A 15092-nucleotide genomic window follows, 5' to 3' on the forward strand; every position below is an offset into this window, starting at 1 on the left:
AGTTTCTAATCCTCACTCCCCTTCGAGGGATCCTCAGTATCTTCATGAAACACAATGCTGCCAAGAAAATAACCCATAAACAACTCTCGCATTGGGGCCGCCATGTGATGTGCTCTTGTAATGGCAAACTAAATACATTTCTCCCTTTCTCAAAACTAGAAGGTCTCAACAAAGATAAATGACCACTGAGACACTGGGTTGGAGTACAGTCTTTTTTATGTGTCTGTTTAGCACACAGGGGAGTGCTGGGGAGTTGAGGAGCATAAATGTAAGTCCCAAATGACACCCTATTCCCTATCAAAAGTAGTGCACTACATAGGGAATAGGGTGCCATTTGGGATGCATATTATCTCTAGCAACATGACATATCTGGCTGCAGGGAGATACTTCATAACCCAGTAAGCTAGGTGCAGAACGAGGCTTGGTGGTCTTCCGGGGATGGGACATTACTGAGTCCTGTAAGTAGTATATCAGAGAAACTTAATGTGGGAAGGCATTGTGTGTGCGTGTGTGTGTGTGTGTGTGTGTGTGTGTGTGTGTGTGTGTATGTGTGGGTGGGTGTGTGTTTGTGGGTGGGTGGGTGGGTGGGTGTTTGTGTGTGTGTGTGGGTGTGTGTTTGTGCGTGCGTGCATGTTTGTGCACTCGTGTTTGTGCATGTTTGTGTACGTACATGAGTGTGCAGAACTGCATGTGTGTGTGTGAGAGAGGGAGCAGGGGGGTCTGTTAGGGGGCCAAACCGCAATCCCACAAGGCTCGACCTCACAATATGAGCACTGGATGTAATGGGATATTTATCAGCCGAGGACACTTGGTCGACGACAAGGGGAAACAAACAACCATGTAGAAACAGAGCACCCCCCCTGCATTATGATAAACAACCACAGTGTTAGCACGTCTGATGACCACTCACTGAACTGGATTCTGCAGAGTACCCTTCAGGAGTTACCAACGTTTCAGAGTAGGTATTATCTAAATAGAAGGAGGAGGAGGAGGAAGAGGAGGAGGAAGAGGAGGAGGAGGCAGAGGAGGATGAGGAGGAAGAGGAAGAGGAAGATGAAGAGGAGGAGGAGGAAGATGAGGAAGAGGAGGAGGAGGAAGAGGAGGAAGAGGAGGAGGAGGAGGAGGAGGAGGAGGAAGAGGAAGAGGAGGATCAGAAGAAGATGAAGAAGATGAATCAGAAGAGGAGGATCAGAAGAAAATGAAGAAGAAGAAGGAGAATCAGAGTAAGATTTAGAATCTTGGAGAAATCTTGGAGAACTCTTCATTCATAGTGCTCTTTAACCTTCACCAGCCAGACTGTTGTTAGTTTGCCAGCTATCAATCAGAACACATTAAGTGGTATCTGCTGGAAGATTACAACCAGACTGTTGTTAGTTTGCCAGCTATCGATCAGAACACATTAAGTGGTATCTGCTGGAAGATTACAACCAGTCTCCACAGCTGGGAAGAATTGACAGAGATCCCTTCTCACTCCCTTGACAGACCCATGTTAGCATTGTGTTTCTCAAACTGACTTCCCACTGGACACAGACGTCAGTTCAATGTCTAGTTTTGATTTACATTGGGTTGGGTTGTCAACTAATGTGAATTCAACATGAAATCAACCAAAAATGTCACCCTGTGATTGGATGTGGGTTAAAAGTTGGGCCAAAAAAAGACGAAATTGCCTTACGTTAATTACTTTTTGCAAATCCAATCGGTTTTCCACACTTATTCAATGTCATCACATATGTTGGGTGTTGAAATGACATGGAAACAGCGTTGATTCAACCAGTATTTGCCCAGTGGGTTTGTTTTTGACCTGATGAGGAGGAATTCTTACAGATGGGCCAGGGAACATGTCAGGGCTTAGAAAAGATAAAGAAGGGTAAGACCTAGAGAGAAAGAGACACCTAGAGAGAGAAAGAGACCTAGAGAGAAAGAGACACCTAGAGAGAGAAAGACAGACCTAGAGATATATAGAGAAACCTAGAGAGATAAAGAGAAACCTAGAGAGAGAAAGAGAAACCTAGAGAGAGAAAGAGACACCTAGAGAGAGAAAGAGAAACCTAGAGAGAGAAAGAGAAACCTAGAGAGAGAAAGAGAAACCTAGAGAGAGAAAGAGAAACCTAGAGAGATAAAGAGACACCTAGAGAGAGAAAGAGAAACCTAGAGAGAGAAAGAGAAACCTAGAGAGAGAAAGAAACCTAGAGAGAGAAAGAGAAACCTAGAGAGAGAAAGAGACACCTAGAGAGAGAAAGAGAAACCTAGAGAGAGAAAGAGAAACCTAGAGAGAGAAAGAAACCTAGAGAGAGAAAGAGAAACCTAGAGAGAGAAAGAGACACCTAGAGAGAGAAAGAGACACCTAGAGAGATAAAGAGAAACCTAGAGAGAGAAAGAGACACCTAGAGAGAGAAAGAGACACCTAGAGAGAGAAAGACAGACCTAGAGAGAGAAAGAGAAACCTAGAGAGAGAAAGACAAACCTAGAGAGAGAAAGAGAAACCTAGAGAGAGAAAGAGAAACCTAGAGAGAGAAAGAGAAACCTAGAGAGAGAAAGAGAGACCTAGAGAGATAAAGAGACACCTAGAGAGAGAAAGAGACACCTAGAGAGAGAAAGACAGACCTAGAGAGAGAAAGAGAAACCTAGAGAGAGAAAGAGACACCTAGAGAGAGAAAGAGACACCTAGAGAGATAAAGAGAAACCTAGAGAGAGAAAGAGACACCTAGAGAGAGAAAGAGACACCTAGAGAGAGAAAGAGAAATCTAGAGAGAGAAAGAGAAACCTAGAGAGAGAAAGAGACACCTAGAGAGAGAAAGAGACACCTAGAGAGAGAAAGAGACACCTAGAGAGAGAAAGAGACACCTAGAGAGAGAAAGACAGACCTAGAGAGAGAAAGAGAAACCTAGAGAGAGAAAGAGAAACCTAGAGAGAGAAAGAGACACCTAGAGAGAGAAAGAGACACCTAGAGAGAGAAAGAGACACCTAGAGAGAGAAAGAGACACCTAGAGAGAGAAAGACAGACCTAGAGAGAGAAAGAGAAACCTAGAGAGAGAAAGACAGACCTAGAGATATATAGAGAAACCTAGAGGGATAAAGAGAAATCTAGAGAGAGAAAGAAACCTAGAGAGAGAAAGAAACCTAGAGAGAGAAAGACAGACCTAGAGATATATAGAGAAACCTAGAGGGATAAAGAGAAATCTAGAGAGAGAAAGAGACACCTAGAGAAAGAAAGACAGACCTAGAGATATATAGAGAAACCTAGAGGGATAAAGAGAAATCTAGAGAGAGAAAGAGACACCTAGAGAGAGAAAGACAGACCTAGAGATATATAGAGAAACCTAGAGGGATAAAGAGAAATCTAGAGATATATAGAGAAACCTAGAGAGATAAAGAGAAACCTAGAGAGAGAAAGAGAAACCTAGAGAGAGAAAGAGACACCTAGAGAGAGAAAGAGAAACCTAGAGAGATAAAGAGAAACCTAGAGAGAGAAAGAGAAACCTAGAGAGAGAAAGAGACACCTAGAGAGAGAAAGAGACACCTAGAGAGAGAAAGACAGACCTAGAGATATATAGAGAAACCTAGAGGGATAAAGAGAAATCTAGAGAGAGAAAGAAACCTAGAGAGAGAAAGAAACCTAGAGAGAGAAAGACAGACCTAGAGATATATAGAGAAACCTAGAGGGATAAAGAGAAATCTAGAGAGAGAAAGAGACACCTAGAGAGAGAAAGACAGACCTAGAGATATATAGAGAAACCTAGAGGGATAAAGAGAAATCTAGAGAGAGAAAGAGACACCTAGAGAGAGAAAGACAGACCTAGAGATATATAGAGAAACCTAGAGGGATAAAGAGAAATCTAGAGAGAGAAAGAGACACCTAGAGAGAGAAAGACAGACCTAGAGATATATAGAGAAACCTAAACCTTCTACAAGCATTTCGCTACACTCGCATTAACATCTGCTAACCATGTGTATGTGACAAATAAAATTTGATTTGATTTAGAGGGATAAAGAGAAATCTAGAGAGATAAAGAGAAATCTAGAGAGAGAAAGAGAAACCTAGAGAGAGAATGACAGACCTAGAGAGAGAAAGAGACACCTAGAGAGAGAAAGAGAGACCTAGAGAGAGAAAGAGAAACCTAGAGAGATAAAGAGAAACCTAGAGAGAGAAAGAGAAACCTAGAGAGAGAAAGAGACACCTAGAGAGAGAAAGAGACACCTAGAGAGAGAAAGACAAACCTAGAGAGAGAAAGAGACACCTAGAGAGATAAAGAGAAATCTAGAGAGAGAAAGAGACACCTAGAGAGAGAAAGAGACACCTAGAGAGAGAAAGAGAAATCTCGAGAGAGAAAGACAGACCTAGAGATATATAGAGAAACCTAGAGGGATAAAGAGAAATCTAGAGAGAGAAAGAAACCTAGAGAGAGAAAGAAACCTAGAGAGAGAAAGACAGACCTAGAGATATATAGAGAAACCTAGAGGGATAAAGAGAAATCTAGAGAGAGAAAGAGACACCTAGAGAGAGAAAGACAGACCTAGAGATATATAGAGAAACCTAGAGGGATAAAGAGAAATCTAGAGAGAGAAAGAGACACCTAGAGAGAGAAAGACAGACCTAGAGATATATAGAGAAACCTAGAGGGATAAAGAGAAATCTAGAGAGAGAAAGAGACACCTAGAGAGAGAAAGACAGACCTAGAGATATATAGAGAAACCTAAACCTTCTACAAGCATTTCGCTACACTCGCATTAACATCTGCTAACCATGTGTATGTGACAAATAAAATTTGATTTGATTTAGAGGGATAAAGAGAAATCTAGAGAGATAAAGAGAAATCTAGAGAGAGAAAGAGAAACCTAGAGAGAGAATGACAGACCTAGAGAGAGAAAGAGACACCTAGAGAGAGAAAGAGAGACCTAGAGAGAGAAAGAGACACCTAGAGAGAGAAAGAGACACCTAGAGAGAGAAAGAGACACCTAGAGAGAGAAAGAGACACCTAGAGAGAGAAAGAGAAACCTAGAGATAAAGACAAACCTAGAGAGAGAAAGACAAACCTAGAGAGATAAAGAGAGACCTAGAGAGAGAAAGACAAACCTAGAGAGATAAAAGAAACCTAGAGCGATAAAGACAAACCTAGAGCGATAGCTGACGAGCACAGTGAGTCCATATGGAGGTGGTCAGAATGACGAGTTGCCTTGAGCTGAGAAAGATACACAGAGAGTTAACAGTAGGGTAAGTGTCAGTGTGCATTCAGTGGAGAAATGGTTTCTTTACACTAAGTGCAGTAAGTCAATTGACCCATATTAATTGTGATACGTTAGTTACCAGGGTGATAGACTGTGGTTGGACTAAGAGCAATGACAAAAATAAAAATCACTAAAATATTTCCTTCTTAGTGTTCAAATGATAAAGACTACCACAGACCCATGATGTCAGCTGTGTGACTAAGAGTGGATTCAATCAAAAGTGCATAAGCCATTTACTGCAGTGGACTAAATCAGGGTCCTACATAGTGTTTCTTCGTAGTCTTAAACAAAAGTATACACCTCATACACAACGTTATGGACCTTAAAAAAGAAGACACCTGTACCATGTCAGATATAGAGTTTTCATTCCAATATTACACTTTATATACATCACAGAAGACTGAATTATAACAAAACCTTTTAACATAGAAATATAAATGTTTATTAAGTATGAAATGATGAAAAATATGAATAACGTTCCAGCCATGAGGCCACTAGAGGGGGATTTGGTCATTTGACTGCAGGAACTAGTATTGTTTATCTATTGTGTTATTTCTCAAACTACTCACCTACATCCTCTGATAAACTGTAACCATCTACCACCAAATGCTGCTAGTACCAACAAACATCCTGGGATTGAATTTGACCACAGACATATGTAATGACTTTGTTCACAGTAAAATGTGTATTTGTTATAGTGGAAATACTATAGGCTTACAGTCTATAGCTGTGGCTACGGTAACCTGGTCCTGTGGTGGAGTCTGTACCAACTGAAAAACATGATAGCCAAGGAATAGGGGTAATTGATTAATCCCCCATATCCCCCTAAAACCATGGTATGGCTCATTAGTTTAGCTCATTAGCCAGTTACAATGGGTAAATCTCATTTCATGGGTTACTGATGACTGCGTCTGGACGCAGCACCAGTGTAAGTATAACTGACGTAATGCACACAAACATGACCTTTGACCCCATATCCCCCATTGAGAGGTCAACTAGACAAGTCGTGACCTTTGACATGTATTAAATAATGGCTGCTTTTTTAATATGCTACTTTTTGGAGGAAAATGCACTATTTCAAGGTCAGATCATGGAGAAACTGAGGCGTGGTTCGAATCCCACTTTTGACACCAACTTCTTTTACCCTGGATGACATAAAATATTTACTTTTGTAGTTGTGCCACTTAAACTAACACAACTTTCCACACAATTTATATTAAAGGCACCATTAAAAGATTAGGCCCAGGTTGCACTTAGTGTCTGTCCCACATGGGACCCTATTCCCTATATAGTGCACTACTTTTGACCAGTGACCTATGTCAGGTCAAAAGTAGCGCACTATATAGTGAATAGGATGCCATTTGGAACACATCACCACTGTCTTTATTACTACAGTATACAGTACAAAAACATCCTGCAGACTGAATTGCCTCCACAGAAGCATCCAACAGTAGGATCCAGGCCCCTACAGCAGAAGGACTTATATTACATTAACGCCAGCTGTATAATTGGAGCAGCTCTATCAAGGAGGCTGTTTATTAGGCCACAGAACGACCTTGTGTTGACGAGGAATATTAATCACTCATAACGAGCCCCGGTTGCAGTTCTCCCACATCAAAATCTCCATGAATTTTTCCTGATTAAGATGGAAGGAAGGAGATAAAGTGGAGAGAGAAAAGAGGAGAGAGTAAAAGGTCAAGAGCTTCCTCCAGTGTGTAGGTGATGTCTTTCAGGGGAGAACGCTGCAGACTCCCTCCTCCTCTTCCTCCTCCCCGTCTCCCTCCTCCATAATACACCAGTTTTTATATTCCATGTATCGCAGGAGAAGAACATTGATTTACCATGTATTGATTACCATTCAGGCAACATTGTTCATCAGAATTGGTAAAAAACAAAAACAATTCTAGAAATTGTTTCATTACATTCATAACTGCATGTCAGTGTGATCTGCATATGGAAACTCCAGTATGAACCGTTGACATAGATACAAATGATTTGATTGCATGACATTCAGGCTGACGCAATTTTCCTAAAACAAGAAAGCCCAGCGGTATGATTAAAACATCATCTGACTGTATGAACTGAGAATACAGTTGTCGACTACTTTAACCGACTTTAAATGTCACTCTCCATACAAACACAATCTATGGTTTTATGTCATGTGAAAAACACGCTTTTTCAACACAAAGAAGAGGATAGCATCTGACATGTCTTTTCTACGTGTGTCCCTGCTCTGTTCAAAGCCAGATTCAACCTTTAGATTTGGTCTTAGATTCTGAGGGGTTTCTGCAGTTTGAAATCGAATTCTGAGGGGCTTTTGCATCGTGCTCGGCTCCCACTGATTTTGCCATCCAGTCTGATAGTATTGCAGAGGACAGTTCATCTAGAAGCTCCTGGGATTGAAGAGATGAGCCTCTCCATGCATGGCCTACCACACATATACTGGGAGAGAGATTCCAAGACGGGCCAAGATATCAACTTGAACCTGACTTTTAAACTAATCCAAGTAAATAAAGATTGACAGGAGCAGGCGTGTTGGAGGCATGGTGAGCTACTCACAAATTAGGGAAGATGCATATGGAGTAAAGTAGCTTACAATATAGTAAAGAAGCTGTTTACAATATACAACGTGTATTAACTTTGTTGGAATAGTCATCTGCTTTGGAGTAGTGGAGATTTACAGTACGAGTCCACAGAAAGGTCATGAAAATCAACAGACAGCCAGCTCATCCAACACAATCAACAGACAGCCTGCTCATCCAACACAATCAACAGATAGCCTGCTCATCCAACACAATCAACAGACAGCCTGCTCATCTAACACAATCAACAGACAGCCCACTCACCCAACACAATCAACAGACAGCCAGCTCATCCAACACAATCAACAGACAGCCTGCTCATCCAACACAATCAACAGACAGCCAGCTCATCCAACACAATCAACAGACAGCCTGCTCATCCAACACAATCAACAGACAGCCTGCTCATCCAACACAATCAACAGACAGCCTGCTCATCCAACACAATCAACAGACAGCCAGCTCATCCAACACAATCAACAGACAGCCTGCTCATCCAACACAATCAACAGACAGCCTGCTCATCCAACACAATCAACAAACAGCCTGCTCATCCAACACAATCAACAGACAGCCTGCTCATCCAACACAATCAACAGACAGCCTGCTCATCCAACACAATCAACCGACAGCCAGCTCATCCAACACAATCAACAGATAGCCAGCTCATCCAACGCAATCAACAGACAGCCCGCTCACCCAACACAATCAACAGACAGCCTGCTCATCCAACACAATCAACAGACAGCCAGCTCATCCAACACAATCAACAGACAGCCTGCTCATCCAACACAATCAACAGACAGCCTGCTCACCCAACACAATCAACAGACAGCCTGCTCATCCAACACAATCAACAGACAGCCTGCTCACCCAACACAATCAATAAACAGCCTGCTCATCCAACACAATCAACAGACAGCCAGCTCACCCAACACAATCAACAGACAGCCTGCTCATCCAACACAATCAACAGACAGCCTGCTCACCCAACACAATCAATAAACAGCCTGCTCATCCAACACAATCAACAGACAGCCTGCTCATCCAACACAATCAACAGACAGCCTGCTCACCCAACACAATCAACAGACAGCCTGCTCATCCAACACAATCAACAGACAGCCTGCTCACCCAACACAATCAATAAACAGCCTGCTCATCCAACACAATCAACAGACAGCCTGCTCATCCAACACAATCAACAGACAGCCTGCTCACCCAACACAATCAATAAACAGCCTGCTCATCCAACACAATCAACAGACAGCCTGCTCATCCAACACAATCAACAGACATCTTCACCCAACACAATCAACAGACAGCCTGCTCATCCAACACAATCAACAGACAGCCTGCTCATCCAACACAATCGACAGACATCTTACCCATGCAACACAATCAACAGACAGCCAGCTCATCCAACACAATCAACAGACAGCTTCATCACGATGTAGGCCAACTTTGAATTCATGTGTTCTACAAGACCAGGCCCCTTGAGCCCCAACAAAGCCAGTGACTTTTCGAAACCAACCGTTGAGAGCTGCTTGATGAAGGGAACTATGGGAGCGAGAGGTGTCACTCAAAATGTAATCTGCTGTCAAGGAGGGGGGGGGGGGGTTATTGGTACGGAAACGTCACTCACGGCTGAAATGGTGGTGGCCTTCCTGGACAAGGTCAGGTGTCCCTCTAGAACTTACCCTGTCACTGGTCCTGTTATAGGGTCATCACAGTCTCTCATGGGCCCAGAGGCTTATATAATCACTATTAGAGCAGAGAACAGAGAAAGAGAGAGATAGACATGGAGAGGGAGAGAACGAGATAGATGGAGATGCCGAGAAAGAGAGGTACATGTAATGGGTAGAAAGAATTGTCACGAGATACTAGGAGTGGTGGGTGGAATCAGGCGCAGAGAGCAGGGTTCAGTAGATTGTCAATTTATTCTCCGGCGCACAAAAACGGTCACACCAACACACAGGGCGCATACAATTGACCAGCCCAAACACAGGACCAAAATAGTCTGGAGAATACACACACGAAAACCACCATACAACAGAGTAACAAAAACCAATCCCGCACAAAACAAGGGCGGGACAACCTACTATATATAAGGACGCTAATTAAACTAAAATACACACAGGTGAAACTAATAAGACAAAACCAACAGACAAACGAAAAAGGGATCGGTAGTGGCTATTAGGACGGTGACGACGACCGCCGAGCACCTCCCGAACAGGCAGGGGAGACAACTTCGGCGGAAGTCGTGACAGAAATGGAGAGGGAGAGAACAAGAGAGATAGAAATGCAGAGAAAGAGAGGAACAATGTATTTATAAAGCACTTTTTACAGTTGTCACAAAAGGAGAGACTATAACTTTTTGCACACTGTTACAACACTGTATGTAGACATAATATGACATTTGAAATGTCTTTATTAATTTGGAACTTCTGTGAGTGTAATGTTTACTGTAAATATGTATTTTTAATTTCACTTTTGTTTATTATCTACTTCACTTTCTTTGGCAATGTTAACATATGTTTCCAATGCCAATAAAGACCTTAAGCTGAATGTAATTTAATTGAGATAAAGGGAGAAATGGAGACAGATCAAAAGAGAGTAAGAGAAATACACTGAGCAAAAATATAAACCCAACATGTAAAGTGTTGGTCCCATGATTCAAGAGATGAAATAAAAGATCCCAGAAATTTTCAATCATGCAAAAAGCATATTTCTCTCAAATTCTGTGTTCACATTTTTTTACATCCCTATCAGTGAGCATGTCTCCTTTGCCAAGATAATCCATCCACCTGACAGGTGTGGCATATCAAGCAGCTGATTAAAGAGCATTATCATTACACAGGTGCACCTTGTGCTAGGGACAATAAAGGGACACTCAAATGTGCAGTTTTGTCTAACAACACAATGCCACAGATGTCTCAAGCTTTTTGGGAGAGTACAATTGGCATGCTGACTGCAGGCATTTCCCCCAGAGCTGTTGCCAGATAATCAAATGTTAATTTCTCTACCATAAGCCACCTCCAATGTCATTTGGAGAATTTGGCAGTACGTCCAACCGGCTTCACAAACACAGAGCATGTGTAACCACGCCAGCCAAGGACATCCACATCGCGCTTCTTCACCTGCATGATCGTCTGAGACGAGCCACCCATACAGCTGATGAAACTGTGGGTTTGCACATCCGAAGAATTTCTGCACAAACTGTCAGAAACCATCTCAGGGAAGCTCATCTACGTGCTGGTCGTCCTCACCAGGGTCTTGACCTGACTACTGTTCTGCATCGTAACTGACTTCAGTGGGCAAATGCTCACCTTCGATGGCTACTGGCACGCTGGAGAAGAGGCTCTTCACGGATGAATCCCGGTTTCAACTATACCAGGCAGATGGTTGACAGCTTGTATGAGGTCGTGTGAGCGAGTGGTGTGCTGATGTCAACGTTGTGAACAGAGTGCCCCATGGTGGCAGTGGGGTTATAGTATGGGCAGGCTTTGAGCATGTTTGCGATGCATGTTTGGGATGCTCTGGATCGACATGTACGACAGCGTGTTCCAGTTCCCAACAATATTCAGCAACTTTCTACAGCCATTGAAAAGAAGTGGGACAACATTTCACAAGCTACAATCAACAGCCTGATCAACTCTATGCGAAGGAGATATTGCGCTGCATGAGACAAATGGTGGTCCCACCAGATACTGACTGGTTTTCTGATCCACACCCCTACCTTCATTTTTAAAGATATCTTTAACTAACATATGCATATTTGTATTCCCAGTCATGTGAAATACATAGTTTAGGGCCTAATGAATTCATTTAAATTGATTGATTTCCTTTTATGAACTGGAACTCAGTAACATCTTTGAAATTGTTGCATGTTGCGTTTATATTTTTGTTCAGTGTAGACAGAGAGGGAGAAAGAGAGGAAAAATATTCAACAGCCTTTCTCCTTCAATGCCTGTACCTGCTCCACAGTGATATGATGTCGTTATGGGAATGTGCTCTTTCTTAGGTAACATAAACCACTTTTCTAAGGGCTTTTGCCACATTTAAGACCTGGGAGGAAAGCATATTTCAGTGTAAAAAAAAACGGAGAATCAAAGAGAGAGAAGGAGAGAGAGAGGGAGTATGAGTGAGTAAGAAAACAAGAGAGTAAGAGAGGGAGTGAGTGAATAAGTAAGTGAGAGAGAGAGAGAGAGAGAGAATGAGAAGGGAGAGGAAGAGTGAGAGAGAGGGAGGGGGAGGGAGAGAATATGTTTTTACTTAGTTTGTTCGTTCCCTGGCTTCTGAGTGCTGCCATTTCAGGAACCCATCAGAATGGGAATGTTTCCGGCCAATCAACTCACCTCTAAAAGTACTTAAAGCGTAGAAATAACCTACCATTTGCCGTTGTATTCTCGTCCACTGTCATATTCTACAAGACCTGATACAGCCTTGGCTTTCAAGCCATTGATATGTTACCTGGGCAACCTTGTGTGAAGCGTCAATCATTTTCGGCATAGCATTAAAAGTGCACACAACTGCCTCCCGAGTGGCACAGCGGTCTAAGGCACTGCAGTGTTTGAGGCATCATTACAGAACCCTGGTTCGATGAGGGGGCGCACAATTGGCCCAGCGTCGTCCAGGTCAGGGGAGGCCTCCCGGAATGTCCTTGTTCTATTGTGCTCTAGCGACTCGTGTGGAGGGCCGGACGCATGCACGCTGACATGGTCGCCAGTTGTACCTCCTACACATTGGTGAGGCTGGCTTCCGGGTTAAGGGAGCAGTGTGTCAAGAAGCAATGCGACTTGGCAGGGTGGTGTTTCGGAGGACACATGGCTCTCGACCTTCGCCTCTCCCGAGTCCGTACTCCCAAGTCGGGAGTCCCGAGTCGCCTCTGCCGAGAGTTGCAGCGATGGACAAAACTGTAACTACCAATTGGATATCATGAAATTGGGAAGGAAAAGGGGGTAAAAGTACAAATATATCTATATATTTTTAAGTGCACCCAACTAGCTATTTAAGCCTAACTACCGTGTTTGAGTTTGCCGATTCCCTCCAACTTGGGGGAAAGGTCTTGAGACTACACTACTCAGACAGCCTCAAGATTTGAATTGTTGTAATCACACTAAATCATTCATGCTTTGGGGAAGCTGATTCTCTGCTTTGTGGGCAATCTACTGTTGGTTTTCATTGTTTTAGCCGGCTGTGTTTTCAATGCGACTCTCCTCTGTGTTGCTTGAGCAGCGTACAAAATACCCACTTTAGTCTGTTTGGAAGTGCGCTGTGGAGCAATATGGAAATGAATAGTTAATGGGGTTTGTGGGACACATTTTGAAACAAGCTAAATATTTGTCATATTTTGTGCTGCTTTAGACTTCAACTATTTTTTTATTGAATACTTTCTCTTTTTTTCTCTTTTCCTTTAGAATGTTATCATTGTGACCTCATCGCATTGAAGGGCCATGCACTGCAGCGCTACACTGTATGACAGGGAATCTGATGAATCAGACGTGACTGGGACATGAACATCAAACAGAGCACAACACGTAATTCCTCACCAAAGAACCTCTGGAATGAGAGCGAGAGAGAGAGAGAGAGGGTGATAGAGGATGTGCAATAGAGGATATATGATAGGACTGAGCTGATTGGCTGAACGATGGGCCAATAGAGTGCTAATAAATGCAGCGGAAATCATGTCAATCATGAACTGCCCCGAGCCAATTTTTAATTGCCTGGAATTGTTCGGGACAGACAATTTAGCAGTCTGGCTGTAGATTTAGCTGGGTCAGAGCACTTGATGTGTGAGTAGTGAATTCAGACCTGACGCCTGACAGGGCCTGCACTCACTCAATGAGGAATTGGCTGAAGAGGGGTGGAAGAACAACCTTTTGAGTATTATACCGTAGTTAAAGGGCCAATCCGGAGTTGCTACATCCCTTATTGGACTGTTAAATTAATCATATAATAGCCATTGATTCTTGAAGAATATAACTTATAAATGCTTCATGAGCTTAGTTCAACTGTCGTACCCCATCAGAACTCAAAATACAAGCTTGTTTTACTCCAATGTTTAAAAAAAAGTCAATATAAACAAACACTGTATAATGTCAAAATATGGTTAAAACTATCATTGTGACGTCATGGATGGTCAGTCCTTGCATCCATCACTTTGTCCAGGAATGTGAGAGTGATTATATTTCTCATGCTCCATTCTTCAGGTGTTTACCAAAACATGTGGCGGGGTGGCCCATTTGTTACTGTTTGAACTCCAGATTGGCTCTTTATGCTATACTCATGGACAGTGAATTCTTGTCACAATCAGCAAAATTGTATTTTAATAATAATAAATAGATATATATATTGCCACATACCACAGATAAGTGCAGTGAAATGTGTTTTTTTACAGGTTCAGCCATACAGAACTGGAGACACCTCGTCATTTTTGGCAGCGCAACGGTAGCTAGCAGTAGAGTGTGTGAGCACAACTATAGCATATATAATGCATATAAGCATCTTGTCTAACTGTGGTGCGAGGCAGCAAAGCCTCCCCAAAATCATCCCACTACCACCACTATGTTTGCCCGTTGGTACGAGGTTCTTACTGTGAAATTAAGTGGTTTTCGCCAGACATAATGGGACCCATGTCGTCTAAAAAGTTCAAAAAGCACCTGGAAGCATCTGGATGATCATCAAGACTTCTGGAAGAATGTTCTATGGACAGATGGGTCAAAAGTATAACTTTTTGGAAGACACGGGTCCCAAATGGTTACTTGAAAATGGTTAAAGTCTACATGAAAATGGTTAAAGTCTACATGAAAATTGTTAAAGTCTACATGAAAATGGTTAAAGTCTACTTGAAAATGGTTAAAGTCTACATGAAAATGGTTAAAGCCTACATGAAAATGGTTAAAGTCTACATGAAAATGGTTAAAGTCTACATGAAAATGGTTAAAGTCTACATGAAAATGGTTAAAAGCAACACATTTTAAGTTCTGGAATGGCCTAGTCAAAGTCCAGTCGCTGAGTTAAAGCAGTTCTGCATGCGAGAGTGGGACAAAATGTATCCGCAGTGATGTGAGAGACTGATCAACAACTACAGGAAGCATTTGGCTGGAGTCGTTGCAGCTAAAGGTGGCACAAACAGTTATTGAGTGTAAGGGGGCAATTGCCTTATCACACAGGGGAATTGGGTGTTGCATAACTTTGTTAATTAAATTAATATTAAACTAAACATTCAGTAACAAAAATATGCACAAATATAGAAAATCAAAAACGGGCAAATCCTTCCCA

Source organism: Oncorhynchus clarkii, unplaced genomic scaffold (genome assembly GCF_045791955.1).
Source record: "Oncorhynchus clarkii lewisi isolate Uvic-CL-2024 unplaced genomic scaffold, UVic_Ocla_1.0 unplaced_contig_662_pilon_pilon, whole genome shotgun sequence".
In the NCBI taxonomy this organism is placed as follows: Eukaryota; Metazoa; Chordata; class Actinopteri; order Salmoniformes; family Salmonidae; genus Oncorhynchus; species Oncorhynchus clarkii.